General features: G+C 37.4%; 2 pseudogenes; both read right to left on the bottom strand.

Annotated features, from left to right (window-relative positions):
• LOC115254302 (replication factor C subunit 5-like) overlaps positions 1-8,033 on the bottom strand; it is a 14,616-nt pseudogene extending 6,583 nt beyond the window's left edge.
• Positions 8,034-11,229: 3,196 nt separating this feature from the next.
• On the bottom strand, positions 11,230-11,985 carry LOC134285346 (uncharacterized; annotated as a pseudogene).
• Between the last annotated feature and the right edge of the window lie 4,394 nt (positions 11,986-16,379).

Here is a 16,379-nt window from a genome sequence, read left to right as displayed (position 1 = left end):
TATAATCGAAAAATTTCCGGATGATTTCTAGAAACGCGGAGTTAACGACAAATTTTCACACTCGATACGTACTTTGCCACGCCAATCACGCAGAAAACTTTATTTACATCAACGCCGGATGGCGTAGCACTACCAGACATTCCATCAGCGCGGAACTAAAGGCTGGATCACAATAGCGCGCTGAGCGTCGCGTCGCGCTGACTTCGCGTTGACGCGTTGTTTTGAAACTACGGCACGCCATATGAACCACCACAAAAGCGCGTCGCGTGTAGCGCGTCGCTGTACTAAAACGCCAAAACCGTTCTAAATCGATCGCGTCCAACGCGTCGGACGCGTTGTTTTTGAAAATATTTATAATCAGCGCTTCGGGTTGGATGTCGATTCTACCGTCATTGAATATTTCAAAGTAGAAAATTATGGATTTTTGAATAGAATTCGCTGGATTTTAGATGAATAGTTACTATTAGACATGTGGGAGCGTTTTGACCATCATTGGTACTTTCAGAAGTATTCCGGTTTTGCCTGGTTTTCGCGCACGTATAACAGGCCTTGTGGCTCAATTATATTAAATTGTACTTGAGCTTATTCAGCGATTTCTCGGCCACATTGAATATGGTAGTGTATTGATAATTTTTGTTCCAAGAAACTCTTGGATTAAAACGGAAAGCTCTGATATCTAACTAAGTGATTTTATGTATGTAATTTACCTGGAAAACATTCAACGATTCTTTATTCTGAAGCCATGATTAATCATACAACTATACAAGAAAAATGCATTTTGAGACTTTTTGTATGCATTAGCCAAAAGCTATTCAAAAAGGTTTTCCTGGAACTAGACCTGTGCGTGCGAATGGATGGCGTTATTTTTGAAAAGGTTATACCGTGAATTTTTCCAGGATTCCACTATCTAATCTACCAATGGTTCCTAAGGGATTTTTTTTTTCAAGAAGTCGTCTGAAAATTCCACTTTTGATTTCTTCAGTGGTTTCTCCTGATTTTTTTTTTTAATTCAGGAAATCTTGCAAGAATTTTTGAACCTTTATTTTATGTGTTTCTTTTGAAATTCTTTCAAATATTTGTCCAACATATCCTTTATACATCTTGATCATGCTGAGAGTGACGGGTTCGATTCCTGGTTAGTCCAGGATCTTTTCGTAAAGAAAATTTCTTTGGTTTCCTTGGGCATACATAAAGAATCTTCGTGCCTGCCATACAATATTCTCATGAAAAATTTTCATTGGCAGAGGAAGTTTTCAGTTAATAACTGTGGAAGTGCCAGTTGAGACGTTACGCTAAGAGAATATGATGTATGAGGAAGGAATTCCATTTTTGAAATCCAGAAATATTTCTAAAAGTTCCTTAAACAAATGTAGAACCTTAGAATAATTCCTGAAGGAGTCTGGATAAGTTACTAGAAAAATTCCTGAATAGGAATATTTGGAGGAATATTTGAGAAAAAAATCCTGCAAAATCCCTGGAAGAATTTCTGAAGAAATCGAACAAATCATACAAGTTCATTGAGATTTTTTTTGGGAAAAATCATGTTACAGGAATTTTTAAAGTATTATTGGGCAATATTCCTAAAATATCCTAAAATAAACATTTGAAAGAAGCCTTTGGTTTCATGGAGGAATCTTCGGAAGACAAATTGGAAAAATCCTTGGAGATACCTAGAGAAATTGTTGAAAAAATCTTTGAAAAAACACCCGAAGGTATCTGACAAAGTTCTTTGAAGAATTTCTGGGAAAGCCCCATTGGCGAATTTAGATTTTTCTTTTTTCTCATTCATCTTCCTTGATAAACACGAGAGAGAGCGGCACCCCTTTCTATCCTTCTCTTTCTCGTATTTGTTTAGGAGAGTGAGCAAGTAAAAAAAAAAAGCTAGATTCGCTCATCCTTGGAAATTGGTTTTGTAGAAATCCTTCGATTTTTTTCCAAGGATTCCTGCAAAAAATCTTCCAGAGGTCATCTAAGATTTTTTCCAAGGATTCTTTCAGGAATTCTTTGAAGAATTCCTCCAAAAATTTCTTCAGGATTTCTTTTAAGGGTAGCTACAGGAATTCCTCTAAGAATTCCTCCACGAATTTATCCAAATATTCCTCCACTAATTCCTCCGAGGATTCCATCAGGAATTCTTCCAATAATTTCTCCAAGAATTCCCCCAGATACTCTTCAAGGGGTTCCACCAAGGATTCCTCCAGGAAATACTCCAAGGATTCCTCACAGAAACACTCCAAGGATTCCTCAAGGAAAAACTCTAAGGATTCCTCCAGGAAATCCTTCAAGTACTCCTCCAGAAAATCAGAATTACTTCAGGAAATCCTTCAAGGATTCCTCCAGGAAATCCTCTAACGATAATTCTAGGAAATCCTCTAAGGATTCCTTTATATAATACTCCAAGGATTTCTCAAGAAAACACTCCAAGGATTCCTTCAGGGATTCTCCAAGGATTCCTCCAGGAACTCCAGGGATTTCTCAAGGAAATCCTCCAAGGATTCCTCTAGAAAATCCTCCAAAGGCTTCTCCAAGAAATTCTTCAAGGATTCCTCCAGGAATTTTCCCTAGAATTTCTACAATGATCAAGGCTTCAAGGATCTCTCCAGGAATCCTTCCAAAATGTTCTCTGGAAATTGCTCCAAGGATTCCTCATTTGTTTGAAGGATAATTTCAGGAATTCCTCCAAGGAATCCTCCAAGTTTTTTTTTTCCTGGAATTCCTCCAACGAACCTCCAAGTTTTTTTTTTCCAGGAATTCCTCCAAGGATTACTCCACAACATTTTCCAAGAAATTCCTCCAATAATTCCTTCTGGAAATTCTCTAAAGAGGTTTTCCAGGAAATCCTCCAAGGATTTATCCAGGAATTCCATGAATTCATTCAAGTATTCCTCCAGGAATTCATCCAAGGATTCCCTCAGGACGAGCCTCAGGATTAATCCAGGAAATCCTCCAAGGACTCTTCCAGAGATTCCTTCAAGAATTCTTCCAACGATTCCTCCAGGAAATCCTCCAAGGATTCCTTTAGAAAAATATCTAAGGATTCCTCAAGAAAATCCTCCAAGAATTCCTTCAGGAAATGCTCCACGGATTTCTTCAGGAAATCTTCCAAGGATTCGACCAGGAAATCCTCGAGAATTCTTCCAATAATTTCTCGGATTTGTATCAAGAATAACTGTAAGAATTCCTCCAATAATTTCTCCAAGAATTCCCCCAGGAATTCCAACAAGTATTTCTCCAGGGATTTCCCTTAGGATTCCTCCAGAAAACGCTCCAAGGATTTCTCAAGGAAGTACTCTAAGAATTCAACAAAGAAATCCTTCAAGGATTCCTCCAGGAAATCCTCCAATGATTCCTCCAAAGAATCCTGTAAGGATTCCTCCAGGAAATTCTTCAAGGTTTCCTCCTGGGAATCTTCCAAGGATTCTTCCAAGAAATACTCGAAGTATTCCTCCAGGAATTTCTCCAGGGAGTCCTCCAGGAATTCTCCCAAGGATTCCTCGAGAAACTCTTCCAAGAAATCCCTCGGCAATTCCTTCAAAAAATCCTTCAATGATTCTTCCACAAAACCTTCTAACGATTCATCCAGGAATTTCTCCAAGGATTCCTCCAGGAAATTCTCCAAGGATTTCTCCTGGGAATCTTCCAATGATTCCTCCAAGAAATACTCCAAGTATTCCTCCAGGAATTCCTCCAAGAAGTTTTCCAGGAATTCTCCCAATCCCAATCCCAATCCTCGAAGAACTCTCCCAAGGATTCTATCAGAATTCTTCCAAAGACTCTGCAGAAAATACTCCAAGGACTCCTCAATTCCTACAAGAATTCCTCATACCTACAAGGATTGCTCCAAGAAATTCTTCAACGATTCTCTTACGAATTCTTCCAAATATTCCTCCAGGAACTACCTCAAAGCTTCCTCCTGGAATTCTTCCAAGGATTCCTTTAAGAGTTCATCTAAGAACTTCTTCAGGATTTGTTTCAAGGATTACTTCAGGAATTCCTACAAAAAATTCATCAGTTTCAAGAATTTCTCCAAGAAATCCTCCAGGTTTTATTACCTAGAATTCCTCCAAGGATTCCTCCAGAAAATTCTTCAAAAATTAATCTAGAAAACTCTCCAGGGATTCCTCTAGATCCTCCAATAATACCTTCTGGAAATCATCCAAGGAGTTTTCCAGGAATTCCTTCAAGTATTCCTCCAGAAATTCATCCATGGTTTCCTCCAGGAACTCTTCAAAGGATTTCTCTAGGAATTGTTCCCAGGATTCCTCCAGAAAATCCTCCAAGGACTCCTCGAAGGATTCTTTCAAGAACTCTTCCAAGGGTTCCTACAGGAAATCCTCCAAGGGTTTTTTTTTCAGAAAATCCTCCAAGAATTCTTCCAGGAATTTTTCAAAGAGTTTTGTCAAGGATTCCTCCAGGAATTCTTCCAAGATATTCTCCAGGGATTCTCCCAAAGCATCCTCCAGGAATTCTTCCAAGGATTTCCTTATGAGTTCTTCTGAGAGCTTCTTCAGGATTTGTTTCAAGGATTACTTTAGGAATTTTCACAAGAATTTCTTCAGGATTCGTTTAATGAATTAGTTCAGGAATTCCTACAAGAATTCCACCAAGATAAGTTTCAAGGATCCCTCCAGGAATTCTTCTTGGAATTGCGCCAATGATTCCTAATTTGTTTCAAGGATTACTTCAAGAATTCCTCCAAGGATACCTTCACATTTTTTTCTAGAATCCTTCCAAGGATTCCTCCAGGAAATTCTCCTAGGATTCCTCCAGGAAATCCTCCAAGGATTTCCCACGAAATCCTCCAAGATTTTTTCCTGAAATTCTTTCAAGAGTTTTTTGAAGAATTCCTCTAGGATTTTTTCTAAGGATTCTCCCGAAAATTCTTCCAATAATCCTTCCAGGAATTATCCCAAGGATTCCACCAAAAAATCTTCTAGGGATTCTACCATGAATCTTTCCAAGAATTCCTCCAGAATTTATCCCAAGAATTCCATCAGACATTCTTCCAAGGGTTCCACCGGGAGTTCTTCCAAGAATTTCCCCAGGAATTCTTCCAAAAATTTCTCCAGGAATTCTTCCGAGATATCCTCTAGGAATTCCTGGAGGAATCAGGAAATCCTCCAAGGAATTATTCAAGTGATTCCTCCAGGAATCCTTATAGTTATTCCTCGAGGAATTCTTTCAAACACTCCTGCAGCAGATTATTTCCTGGGATCCGGAGATTTCTCCAAGGATTCTTCCAAGAATTCGTCCATGAATTCAATAAAAAAAAACTTCCACAGATTTATCTAGGAATTCTTCCTAGAAATTGTTCAGATATTCTCACAAGGATTTATGCGAAAAAATTTCAACTCCCAATGTTTTGTTCATCAATTATTTAAAGGATTTTTCCAAGCTTGCTCTCAAATAATCTTCCATGAATTTATTCATTAATATTTTTTGGATTTGTCCAGCAATTCCTTAAGGTGCTTCAGGAACTTTTCCATGCATTCATCCAGGAATTTCAACGAGGATTTCTGCAGAAATATTTTAAATAATAACTATCGTTTTTTTAATGAATTTCCTAGGATTTTTTCCTATTTTTTCCCTAAAAATCTTCTTGGGGATTTTTCTGAGTGGCCTTTAAATATTTTTGTTGGATTATGTGATGAAGATTTTTGGAGGTATCTTATTCCTGGTAAGTATTCCTGGAGGGATTCCTGATCGAACTCCTAAAAGAATTTCTGCAGGATTTTCAATTTGCATCCTTGGATAACTTTTTGAATGAGTGTCTTGACGAGTTCTAGAAATCCCAGGAAAGCTATCTTTGGAACAATCGATGATTGAATCTTACATTTAAAAAACCTGAAGGAATCCCTCCTAGAATTCCTGAAGAAATCGTTGGAAATAATTATGAACTAAATCTTAGAGGAGCTATGAATAGAATTCGTGGAAAAATTCATGAAACAAATCCTGTACATCATTGGAAGGATAAAGGATTCCTTGGAAAGGTTAAAGCGATAATCTTCATCAGAAATACGTGTAAAAGAGGTAAAAGTCCATATTCGAATTTCTGAATATGTAATGTTGAAGGCGTCGAAACCCTTGAGACATTCTTGGACATTCTCGATAATTCTTGGATTCTTAGAGAAATTCTTGGAAAAAAAAACCTGGACAAACTCTTGGAGGTATCCATAATTAAAATTCTTGAAAGAATTTTTGGTGGAATTGTGAGAAGAATTCATGCAAAAATCATTACAGTTATTCTGAAGAGATTTTCTGGAGCAATCATTGCAAGAATTCTGGAAGAATTAAAGAAAATCCTGATGAACCTTTGGATTAATTCCTAGAAGAATTTTTGGATGAATTATTGGAGTTTTTTTTTGTAGTAGTTGCTGAAGAAATCATTTGATGAATGTCTAGAGAAATACTTGATGAAACTCCTGGTTGTTTCTTTTAAATAAAATACGTGGGGATATTCCAATGATAATCTTTACAATAAACTCCGGATAAATCTAGAATACGATAAATTTCTTGTGAAATCCTTGGTGTGAGAATCTTTCTCTGTAATGATTATTTAACAACTGTATTCATTATTTGTATATACTTTATTACCGATACTTCAATATTACATACAATGATTCACACTCCAGACAACAATAGCAACATCTCTACATATGACAGATACTCAATGTAAACATACACGCTAAACGTAATAGAGTAATACAATAATTTGTTATGTGCATACCACAAGGTACCACATCTCGTTTTTTCTCCAGATCCGCAGCAAGGTCACTCCACGTTGTTTTCGCTTATAGTCTCCTTAGTTTATGAACGTCTCGCTTCAGTCTCACATCAGAATTAGTAGTACAGTCATCCATTTGGTCATCCATCTCTGCTCGGCATTTTGGTAAATTACTTGGCCGTTACTTATGGTTGTACCTAAAAAGAAATATTATTTTGACCCAAGTATTTTCCCAAATCCCAAAATATTTTTAATACTGAGTGTCAAGCTAAATATTACCTTTGCTGATGAATTAATTGAATTGCTTTCCTCTTCTCAAATGTTTTCAATGACAGCTAGCATGCAAACATTGTATACTGCCCACTGATTTTTTTTTGACATGTCCTTTCATAGAAGAATCTCATACAAAAGGTATGTATATTCAGATTATTATTCAGACATTTTTTTTTAACTAATATGTCGGAACACTGCACGAATGTTATAGTGGAAATATTATCAATATCCATTAACTCGTTTTCGATCCAAAGTGTCCAAGTGTCATACAAACACTATTTCATTTTATGTTTTTTAGCGAACTTCGCTGGAACTCGTTTCTTATTCAGAATATATTCAGAAGTTTGGCTTTACAGATTTTGTTTTCTAAATATCGAAGTGATTGATACTTTTTTTTAATCAAATCAGGATTTCGAAGACGTCACTTGTCCAAAGCAATAATTGTAATACTAGTTTTAGCTAAATAGTAATTTGGAAAACTTGAAAACATCCAGTTTTTGAATTATATTTAATACATATTGTTCACAAAACTCGCACCCACACTAGCGCACCGGTTGATGGTATTGCGCATCATTCGGCTACTTAAGAGCTGAAATTAGCACTAATCTGAATCGAGTTGCTATGTTTATAAGTCGGTTATACATCAATTTTCGCACCGCCAGTCACTTCGGCTTCCAACCGAAAACGTAATGATAGTAGCCAATTATTGTGTACAAAGCAATTTTCTTCAGATAACAAAATAAATCGATCATCTTATTGGAGCACTTTTCGACGGTTCACCTATATAGGTGTCCACGTTTTTAGGAATCATATTTCCGATAATTTCGGAATTCTCATGATTTACCATTTACCTTTCGAACTGAATGAGTTTATTTTTACGGTTTGGTCGTTCAATAGGTTTACATTCTACGAGGCATATTTTCCCGCATTTACTGGTGATTCGTGCTCAATCAAGCCTATTTTAACATTACAAGACCAAAAATTTGTTCCTTTGATGTCGCTCTTTTGGGTTCTGATCTGTAGGACTTACTTTCATGGTGTACCTCCAAAATATTGCAAAAGCCCCTCAACATGTTATGTTCTCACTCTAGATACCTAATGAAGCTATTTCAACAAGCCTTTTCCAAATTATTCGCATTCAATGTACCGTCAAAATTTAGGACTTTTTATCTTTAAGTAACTCTGATTTTCTACATATGCTAATCATATTAATAATATTCTCAGTTCGTTGGATCGGACTAGAATATTCTACAATATTGCAAAGCCCAATCATCTGTCTATCATATCACTTATTTCACATCTTTTCGATGAAATACATCCTCATTTTTTTGTTAACGCTTACAAGTCTGACGTAGTGCACACTGACCGTGATTGTCTGTGTCATTATGGCCCTTACGCTTGCCCCTACGATTTAATTCTATGTACTGAAACTATTTAAAGCACATTTTTATTCAAATTTTCAATGAACTTATTAACACAAATATCACTTATACATGTACACACATTTTTATTGGTAAAAATCCATGGATGTAATATATAAATTTTATTTGTACACACGTACTCGTTTTCACGCTTAATCACACATAAAATCGATGGACCTTATATAAACTATGTGTATCTACACATGAAAAGGGTTATCTATGACAAATTGCAAAAATCTATGTGTGCGACACATGCATACAATATTTGCAGTTTTTTCAGTGTATGAAATCTAAAAATTCAAACAAGGTAACATGTTAGTAAATGGTACCTTGCATTAATAAGCTTTCATTAGATTTATCTATTCCTGTAGTTACAGAAATGATTATCTTTCATTATTCCAATATCTTGTGCTTTTGATATACTGTACGTTATTATCCTCAATAATAGTTTCAATACTTTAACTGATCAAAATTTGTCTCTTCCTGTAAGGAAATTATTGTGCAGAATTTGTTGTTGAGCGTACTGCTGTACCTTGTTCTCTAACTTGTACCACAGTTCTTGGCAAGATGGCCCACTTATTAGCAAGAATGGCACTATATCCAGTGTTAGGTAATCATAAGTCAAAATTCCCCTCCTGACCACACCCAATTCATTTTATATTCAAAGACTTCAGAAGTGATTGCTCAAGAACTCACTGTACTTGAATCGCATAAACATTTAGTGGCACTCAATAGGTTATAAAGCGCTTTTTACTCGAATTCCTGAGACTTCTAGTTAAGCCGAAAAGTTTAATTTTTTTATTGTTCGATTTTTTTAAATATCCAATTCACTAGCCATTTGACTAGCATGATACGTAACAGGTTAGTGGTTAGTAACTGCTCTGAATATGTCGTCTAGCTTCAACGAATGCTTTAACTGTCATTTCGACATCCTATCTTGCACCAATACAGTTTAATTATTCTCACACATTGATGTTAATCATCTTGAAGTTACATTTTAAGTCTTGTAAGAGAGGACAAAGCATTAGTTAAATCATGTCTTCATGTTAATTTGGTTTCAAGAGCCAACCCTTTTTACGTCTCATAGACTTATTATACTTTACTGAGCAATGATAACTTCAATATATATCACCTGAGGTGGGGCCACAACAATCTCAGTATCTGCTCAGTTATATTCGTATTTGGAACATATTCAAATACTATTCGTTCCTAACGCTCAGCCTAAAGTTTAGTTTTGTCTTTCGCCTTCTCAGCTGCCACTTAATTGGTGTAAAATTTAATTTTTAATGGTTCCATTTAACTATAAATCCCAGATTGGAGTTCAAGAGAAATCGCTCAAGAAACTTCTAGAACGATTCCTAGCAGAAACTTTCTATGGTGACTGCCATTTGAACTGTCATTTCTTCGCAACTGCGTACTGCAATCGAAGAAAAAAACGGTTTCTTGAGCGATTCAGCCAAGGAATTTCCCATGCATCAAGATAGGCCGAGAAATTCCTTCTGATCTGCAAACAGCCCTTAAATCTGCGTTGGCTGGTAATCTGTTTCTTACGAAATTTACGACACTGTTGCATTTTTAGTACTTTAATTTTTTAATAACACAATTCGCCTTATACGGCTCTACAAATAATCGACTATAGCTGCCGCAGATCCTACCGCCTTTAACGGCATTTCCACCTTCAACGGTTTTTTCCTCGGTTTTTTCGCCTTCAACAGCTTTTCACTCTCCGACGGATCTTTCCGCCATCGACAGTTTTTCGCCTTAGTCGGCTCTTCTGCCTATAACATTTTTCCTGCTTTCGAAAAGTCTTTCCGCCTTCAACGGCTTTTCTATCTGTAATCCTTTCCGCCTTTTACGGCTATTTCAAGAATGTCGCCTTCATTAGCTTTTATCGCCTTCATTGGCTTTCATCGCCTTCACTGGCTTTTAACAGCAACGTCAAAATTTGATTTCAAAATATTGTTTCACCTCTACGCCTTCCTCGGCCATCCGGTTAACAAATCAATACTTCATTCATCATTCAGCATTTAAGTCTAGATTTAGGACAACAACCCCATTCAACGAGTATCAATATCACAATCAACAAAACTTAGATTTTCTTCACAGTTCTTTATTTCTTTATATGACAATAGTGATTGTCATCGATTTGAACTAAACAATACCGATCACCATTAAAATCTCTCACAGGTTAATCATTCTCATTATTCGAAGGTACAAATAGATTGTTTGATTCATATTGAACAGTTAGTACCTACACAATATTTACCTTTTTGATTCCAATGTTGAAATTCAATCACAAGTCATCACCACTCATCTCTTTCTTTTTTCCAAAGACAACATTTCCCGAACCGAAATTAAACTAATTTCACGTGCACTGTTCACCGTTCTCGTCGCCAATGTGAGAATCTTTCTCTGTAATGATTATTTAACAACTGTATTCATTATTTGTATATACTTTATTACCGATACTTCAATATTACATACAATGATTCACACTCCAGACAACAATAGCAACATCTCTACATATGACAGATACTCAATGTAAACATACACGCTAAACGTAATAGAGTAATACAATAATTTGTTATGTGCATACCACAAGGTACCACACTTGGAGCATGAATTCCTAGTGGAATACTCGAAGGAGTTCTTGAAAGAACCCATTATTAACCCTTAAAGGCGCACGACAATAAAAAACTGATTTAAAAAATAAATTAATAATTAATAATAAAAGTGAAGGTCAATTATTTTGGAGCGTTTTTAGGTATGTTGTTTTAAAACAACATTGCGCATTTAAGGGTTAAAGAATGCCTCAAAGATTCACTCAAAGCTTGGAGGTGCAAGTGTTGCGGTCATATGAAATCCCAGGCTCTGTTCTGAAACCTCAAGTTTTGTCCACACTTCGCCAGTTTCTCACAGAATTTCCCAATTGTTTCCGATAAACGATCATTCACCAGAATAACTAACTTCCTCTGAAAACTGCAATCACTCTCTCGGAAACAACAGCCTTCCAAAATCACTAGCCTCGTAGCAACAGCTTGACCCCGAGTATCCGATCATCCCCAGAATTCTTATTTTCTCTTTCCTCGAAGTTTATGAGTATCCTCCTGGAATGCAATTTCCCATTTTCTCTTTGCAGTCACCGGCTATCATTAATTTATTTGAAATTTCTTTTTGGCTTTATTTTATTGTTTGATTAACGTACATCAATGATGAAAACACAACTTCACATTTCCTCCGGGGGCACTTCCTGCTCCACTTCCAAAGCCCGCTCGCCACGGATGCACCGGGACAGCTGGATGTTCTTCGGCATGTTGGTGACGCGCTTGGCATGGATTGCGCACGGATTGGTGTCCTCGAACAATCCGACCAGGTACGCTTCGCTGGGTTCCTGCAGGGTAGCAACGGTGGCACTTTGGGAGCGCAGATCCGTCTTGAAATCCTTCGAAATTTCACGCACCAGTGACTGGAATACGGCATCTTGTGGATCAGGAACTCGGTGGACTTCTAGTAGCGACTGATTACTTGCGGGGCCATCACCGTTTCCGGCCGGTAACGATGCGGTTGCAATCACGTCCGCAATTCAACTCTGCTAAACTAGAACAAGTGTGATTCCTACAAGAAGGTTTTCACGATGACAGAATAAACATAAACAAACGCGAACGCTGACGCAGCATTGTGAGCGCAAAAGTGCGACGCGCGTCAGACGCGCGTTTTAGTACCAACGCAAGCGTTGACAGCTAGCGCGACGCGACGCTCCAGCGCGCTATTGTGATCCAGCCTTAAGATTGTGTAAGGACATTGTGAACCTACTTTGAAATGTTTATCATGTTCACTCAGAAATAAAAGTATACACGGAATTACTATTATTTATGCATTTTGTATCCGCATCTCTCTCACTCTCTTTTTGTTTTCATGCTATCTGCCGTTTAGCCTGGGTTGAAGAGAAGTGTTTCGTCAACCCAGATGAAGCACCAGATAGCATGAAAAAAGAAAGAGAGTGAGAGAGACGTGAATACAAAATGCATAAATAATAGTAATTCCGTGTATACTTTTATTTCTGAGTGTTGATATGCTTTTTGTTGTGCTGTCAGTTGTTATGCTGTCAGATGGGTGCAGCAAGTTTGACTGCAACGAAATATCGTAACTAGGCTGCGTACTTTTCAAGCTTACCGAAGACACCACCCAATAATGCGACACCTAGTGTTTGAACTAGTAAACCGGATGGAATATTCCAATATTCAAATTTATTACGCAGTAACATGCCAAATTGCGTCGTAGAGAATATTGCGCATTTCCCACCCCACTGGACCCCTTTCGCAGTTAGTATAAGTGCGGGATCGTGAATAAAACTGCGATTTTGCATCGAATCGTGTCGGTGTCTTCTGCGCACTTATGCATTACAAAGTGCTGAATAAGTGCGCAGAAGACACCGAAACGATTCGATGCAAAATCGCAGTTTTATTCACGATCCCGCACTTATACTAACTGCGAAAGGGGTCCAGTTGGGTGGGAACTGCGCAATAAATCGGTGCAGTATTGTTTAAGAATAGCGAGAAATACCTAATGCAATAAAATCTCTCTCTTAAGGCTCAAGCATCCGTCATCATTTTTCGAAAAATAAAAAGCAGTTTTCTCGCTGTAAACCAAAACAAGGGTCATGAAAATATATTCACTGCATTATATTCCTCATGTGGAGTACAGTGAATATATTTTCATAGCAAAAGCTTTTGTTTTGAACGAAAAAACTGCTTTCAAATGTTTGATGATGACGATGATTTCAATGACGAAAAGTTCAACGTTAAATCGAACAATAGACGGGATTAGCGCTGCAGCGATTAGGATCTGCCCAATCTAACTCGCGTCGGGTTGATCATAATTGTGGAGTGCGTACAACTGAACAGTCCAACTTTCGAAGTGACTTTAAAGTTTGATTAAAGCTAATTCTTATTGTGTAACACTAAACTCGAAGTAAGTTCGCGGTCGTTTCTTGTCTATTTAAATAAATTAAGTGTATTTAATGATATTTTTCTTACATTTAGTGATTCAATTAATCGAGTGTGATAAAAGTTTTTAGAGAAAATCCCACCATTGGGATAGTTTGTGATAATTCGTGCTTTGGATTAGTGAACATTCCTATATTCAGGTAAGCCTAGTGAAATAACGTGAAATAATTCGAGCAAATAGTGAAATTATCCGCGTTGAGCAGGAGATCGAGCCCAGCCAACGTGGGCGGTTTGTGCGGAGTGACTACGGTCCAACGGTTGCGGAAGCCACGTGCGTCGTCGTTTGAATTTCGCACCGACGCGACGCCAAGGGGACGCCTATCGAAGCCCACATCTCGTCGCATAGCTGTTTCGACAGTCGTGCAACAAAACCCGCACGTGTGACACGACTCGCAAGTCCATCAGTCGCGTGGTGTCAGCCGTGACATTTTTAACGGAAACACTCCACAGTGCTAGGGGATATCTGTACCCCGAAAGAAGACACCAGCGTGCGAGTCCTGTGGGTGGCGTATATTGTTGGCTCGAAACTGCCGCATTGAGGGTTCGCTACGTAGTCTGTGCCAAGTCCAAGGACATCCGACGTGGGATCGCCGGAAGAAGACAAGGTCAGATCTGTCCTTTGCTCGAAAACTGTTTCTAGAAACAAATCCTGTTTATTATAATTGAATTGAGAACGTGACGTCACACACGGTTAGGGAACTAGGCTTTCCTTAATTTAATAAATCAATTTCTACTTATTGCACGGTCATTACTCGAAAAATTGATCGCTTCTATTATTTCGCGTGCGTAAATTGAATAAAACGAATAAAATTACTTCTAGCACAGACAAACAGACGTGTCACTTGGAAGAAAATGCGATAAAAATCATCGTCACGCAAACATAGTCGCCCAATGCTAATTATGCTGTGGTACGCAAATCTACTGAATAGATGGCGGTAGTGAGCAAACGTCAAACAGGAGCAAAAACGATGCGAGCGCCATGAGCAAGCGATTTGCGAACTACGGAATATTTGAATAATCCGTTAAAAAGTGAAACGATGGGAAGTGAGTAGAGTGAGACGTCTGTTTGTCTGTGCTTCTAGTTTAGACCACACTCCACTTTGCTTTCGTCACGGATTTTTTTTTATTAGATTTAAGGTTGAAATTTTCCTATTAGTTGCTAAGCTTTTTTCTTATTGTTTGATTTTTGAGGTTTGTATATATTTTTCTTAGTTTTTATGTTCAATTTGAAGTTGGTAAGTACTGAATTGCCCGAATAAAAAATACAGTAGAAAAACAGAACGTTGTATTGTAACAGTACTATTTAAAACCATATTTTTACAATAGACACCACTGTAAAAATAAAAATACAAAAACAATAAAATGTAATGTAGAACCCAATACAGTATATTGTAAATAAGATTTTTACAATATACTATACGGGTGGTTAAGTATCGTAACAATATAAAAAAATATTTTTCTCCATATATATTTTTTTGCAAAACCATACATTATATTGTAAATGAATTGTTATAAATACTGATACGTGGGTTTTAATAAACCGTACATTGTATGGTACACATATGGTTTCAAACAATAAAATGTACCGTAAATATATTGTTTTCAATTGTAGTTTCACTACTGGTTATACATTTAATTAAATGGTTTTGGAATGGTTCTCTTTTGTTATGTTGTATTGGTTTACATTACATAATCCATATAATGTTATATTATCTTGTCATTTTCCTCCTGTTAATGGCATCTTAGGCTTCCTAGCATTATGAGAATGCGCTTTGGGAATTCTCCAGAGCGTTTTGGATAACCCTTCATATTGGATCGCCCACGTCTAAAGTGCCCCACACAATGCATACGTTTGCGTGTGCGTGACAGTAGTTTGACACATTTCCCATGGGAAAACTGTCAAAAAAACGCAAACCTCGACGGAACGGACGCTATGTGCTCCAGGCTTAAGTCTGAGTCGAGGTCTGAGTAGTCTCTGATTGCATTAACAGTTGAAGCTTAGGCTCCCATGCCCCACCAGCCAGATAACTGGGTTTCGCAAACTAAGCATTATTTGTGGCAACACTTTGAGCGGCATGATGGAACTATGCCGAGCGCGCTAAGTATTATTAGACCACTAATGTAGTTGCATGAAGTGGGTGACGAGGTACATAAGTATCATTACAGCGTGCTTAACCGTTATTGCAATATTGAGGCTCCAGTTTGACTAAAGTTCGAAATACACGGAAATACATAACAACTCATGAGAAAACTGTAAAGTTCGATTCAAGTATAAGTTAGGTCAAAAAGCGAACCCGCAGACGAACCTATATTAAAAGTCATTTCAGTGTTCAGTCCAGTCTAATGTGTTAAAGATGGCTCTAGGTCAAAGATCAAGTTTGTCAATCGCATTTGATTCGATTGTGGTCGAAGGCAAGTGCACATGAGAGAAGAGGAGAAAATTCCCCTAAATGCAAATACTGAAATAATAGTGTTGAACTCATCCACTGATTTACGGTAATCTGACCTGCATCATTCCGGGTTGGCCTACATTCGTATTTCTCTCATCGCACTCTACACACCTAGCCCGCCATATCTCTTGGACCCCTGCTTGGACCTGCAGTTCTTAGAATAGGACATTTGGTTTACCACTGATTTAAACATGTTATTGATTTTCAATTGATGTTTCAACTTATTCACTTTTTTCTCTTTCCTATGAAAGCTTTCCTTTGCATCAAAAAAGTCACAAACATCAACAAAACAAAGCACGGAAAAAATGTTAAACTAAATAAATCTGGTGTTCGATTTGAATAGGTCGAATCTGCATATGAATCACAGCAAACATACGACATGGTTTTGGTTAGATCTAGAAATTGAATTCGAAATTAGTTTAAAATTTGAATAATTAGTTGAATAAGTTGAATTTGAACTATTTTTCCTCTACTTTTGCTATGTTTTGAGCAAATTTGCTTGAAC

The sequence above is a fragment of the Aedes albopictus genome, chromosome 1 (genome assembly GCF_035046485.1).
Source record: "Aedes albopictus strain Foshan chromosome 1, AalbF5, whole genome shotgun sequence".
In the NCBI taxonomy this organism is placed as follows: domain Eukaryota; kingdom Metazoa; phylum Arthropoda; class Insecta; order Diptera; family Culicidae; genus Aedes; species Aedes albopictus.
Note: the sequence above shows the minus strand (reverse complement) of the source record. Positions and strands in the feature narration are given on the sequence as shown.